Source organism: Cheilinus undulatus, linkage group 6 (genome assembly GCF_018320785.1).
Source record: "Cheilinus undulatus linkage group 6, ASM1832078v1, whole genome shotgun sequence".
Taxonomy (NCBI): Eukaryota; Metazoa; Chordata; class Actinopteri; order Labriformes; family Labridae; genus Cheilinus; species Cheilinus undulatus.
In genome coordinates this window covers 2,662,752-2,666,198 of record NC_054870.1, presented here as the reverse complement: position 1 = coordinate 2,666,198, position 3,447 = coordinate 2,662,752, and the positions used below count along the sequence as shown (strand labels likewise).

The window sequence follows — 3,447 nt, the reverse complement described above, 5'->3', positions numbered from 1 at the left end:
CTTGACACAACAACCTGAGCGCTATGTGAAATTTCAGCACTAGCTTTACTAATAGGACTCTGTTATTCATATGGATTGAATTGGCAGGGATTCAATAACGCAAAGTGCAGCAGTTAAGTTGTGTTCGGGCTGACCTGGCTCCTGCTCTGTCACTCTGAAAGGATTCTCAGATAGATGTTACACTCACACTGGTATGCTAAAGCTATCATCTCCAGGGATTTTTCCACATAAGCACTGAAGGATTTTATGTGTTTATGTGTGATTAGCATTTGATCTTGAGAGCAGTATTTAAAGGAACATTTATATTTGTTTGAGGCTACATGGTAGCAGAAAATCGAATCAGCAGAGACCTTGTCTTTTTTCTGTTTAAGGCTACAGCTTTACTCTGGGTCGCTCTGACAGTGCGCCCCCAAAACTAACATCACATTCACATTGTCTGAAAGAATCAAACTCCTGCGATGTCCCTCTGCAGAATCCAACTGGATGTCATTCAAAGGAAAACCATCTCCTCAGGCAGGAATTAACTCAGACAGACAATATGCCTTCACTGCTGTGTGCACTTAATTGCACGTTACAGATTCTCCTACTCCATTCTGACATCCCAACATGCCATCGATAACACATGTGGGATGCAACAATTTACTTTGAGGTCTGCTTCAATTTATGACAGAGCCGATCATGGGAGATGAGACGTGAAATGTTTAGACAGCAGTGGCTAGTGGGCTTGGATCTGACAGGGATGAGAAAGTATTGAATTAATGATGCCACATTTAAAAGCTCATTTTTATACGGATAAACAGTGTGAAATGATGAAATCCAATTAGAGCAATAAGGGACACTAAGGCAGGATCCAAGAGTATTAAGCCATCTGCCAGTGAGTAAAGATTGCTGCAGGGCTGCCTAATTGAATTTTATCCTCTGACTGTAAATCTTATGAGTGACCCAAATCAAAGGCAAGTTTGCCTAAACATGCAGTTCAAAACCAACGGCCCTTGCAGAACTGTCATATAATCTTAATATTATGTGCAGTGGAACAAGGTGAGAATTTGCTCAAAGCCTGCCAGGAGGGCTGCAGCAGCATGCACTGAGGAGAGGAGTGTGCATCAGCTGGATTTTGTCAAAAACATTCATGATAGCAAGCTGTTTTTTTAACTGTCACACCCACTGACACGGTGCCATTTGAATAAAACGTGTATAAATCTACATTTATAGGTGCAGCTGCACAATGAAACAACATTAATTCATGCTAGAAAATTATGCAACTCTGTTTTTAATTTCCAAGACACTTTCACTCTCCAACCACCTACTCGACTGGACATTATGAGTGTATTTTGTAATGAACAGTGCAGTATGTTTGGCAGCCTACTCGCTGTTAGAGCCTGTAGTGGATGTTGCATCCTGGAGAGTGTAAACAGTCTGAGTCTTTGTGCAGCCTCTGAAATCCCAACGATGCTTCTTAGAACAGCCTCAGTGCTGTTTACATGCAAATACCAACATAGTTCACTTCACTGGTACCTGTGTCTCCACAGGTGCAGCAGACTCCATTAGTTTCATCACATTAAGGCTGCTGTGATAGGTGCAGTTTAATTAGATGTTGTTAAATCTTCATGAATTTGACTCAAACACTAATTTCAGCAGAAACCTCAGGGCAGTGCATCCCCAGTCTAACTAGCTGCTGAGAAAGCCGAACATTCAGGACAATTACAATGACTGACATGCATAATGAGAAGCTGTACCCCCCCACAGCATGAGGACGAGCAGTATTGTTAGAATTCACCTGTGATCCTCGTGCTCTTTCTCTATCCGCGCGCTGGGTTGCACTCTCTCGGACTGCTGGACAGCGTAGCCACGACAGCAACAAATGATGAGCGGTGAAGAAATGAAAACTGACGCTCGTTAAGCGACTCAAATGCACAGTTTCCCCGGAGGAGGCTCGCAGGTCAGCGGCGTGTCGCGCTCAACTTCTCGCCACAGAGAGTGAAAGCAAAGCGCTCCGGCTCCGGCGATCCGCTGCTGCGAGTGCCGCGGAGCTCCTGATGTCCCTGCTCTCCACTGGCACTTTATTTCTCACGGTGACAAAAAAAAATAATTTAATAAATGGGGAAATGAAAGCGGTTGCGTCCAGACGTCTCGTTCAGCCGATCGGCCACTAGATGGAGCAGTTTAAGAACAACAGGCAGCCAATTAGTGCGGATGAAGTTCTCTGCTTGTTCAGGCTGCTTTGACCGTAGGGCAGGGGTGTCAAACTCAAGGCCCGGGGGCCAAATCTGGCCCCTGTTGCAGTTACACCCGGCCCACCAGATCATATCATATTTGTATTATAACAGGCCCACCAGTGTGAGGTCTGCAGATTTCCTCCAGTATAAAAATGTAAACTTAACCTTGATGGTTTATAAAATACTTGTTGAGTCATAAAAATTAGAAAAAGTAATTGGATAAAAAGTCAGGAAGGTGGGGGAAAAAGGTGTGTTTTCTCTATTTTTTCAATTTTGCATCTCACAGTTATGACTAAAACTTAAGGTTTTGACTTTTTATGTCATATTTTAACCTTTTAGATTTATAATTTTATGTTTTAAATCCTATTTTGACCTTTTAAAGTCATGATCTTGGCTTTTATCTCATTTTTTACCTTTAAAACTCATGATATTTAATTTTATCTCGGTTTTTTACCTTTTAAATCATGATTTTGACTTTTATCTCACTTGTTGACCTTTTTCAACTCCTGGCTTTAACTTTTATCTAATTTTTTTTTACCTTAAAAACTCATGATTTTTAATTTTATTTCATATTTTGACATTTGAAACTCATGATTTTGATGTTGACCTCATATTTTGACTGTTAAAATCCATGGTTTCAGTATTCTAGCTCATATTTTGTCTTTTAAAAACACTATTTTGACTTCAAATATCATGTTTTTACCTTTTAAACTTATAAGTTTGACTTTTTATCTCAGATTTTGAGTTTTTAACTCGTCATGTTCACCTTTTAATCGCAAAATCCTTTTTTTCCCCCCATAATTCATTGCTGGTGAAAATGAAGTTGACAGTTAGTGGTTAAATGTTGGCCTTGTTCGGGCCTTGTTGGACCCAAATTCAGGATTCGGCCCCTGCTCTGATTGAGTTTGACATCCCTGATCTAAAAAGTCAAAATATGAGATGAAATTCTAAATTGTGAGTTTAAAAAGTCAAAATATGGCATTAAAAGTCAAAGTTAGGAGTTTAAAAGGGCAAAATGTTAAATTAAATTTGAAGTCATGCTCTTGAAATTTCAAAATATGGCTTGAAATTTAAAATTGGAATCTAAAAGTTCCCAATATGAGATAAAAAGTCAAAATGCTTAGTTTAAGTCAGAATTTTGAGATGCAAATTGAAAATTTTAAATTAAAACACAAATTAATTTCTCGCACCCATTCCTTACTTTCTATCTCATTATTTTTTCTGCTTTACT

The 3,447-nt window shown here is 39.4% G+C and overlaps 1 protein-coding gene across 1 annotated transcript in view; it reads right to left on the bottom strand.

The window, feature by feature from the left end:
* Window positions 1-2,199, bottom strand: part of vwc2 (von Willebrand factor C domain containing 2) — a 69,659-nt gene extending 67,460 nt beyond the window's left edge. Inside the window, exon 1 of the mRNA XM_041788901.1 lies at window positions 1,778-2,199. The gene's annotated coding sequence lies outside the window, so the exon portion shown is untranslated. The remainder of the gene's footprint in view (window positions 1-1,777) is intronic.
* Window positions 2,200-3,447: the final 1,248 nt, after the last annotated feature.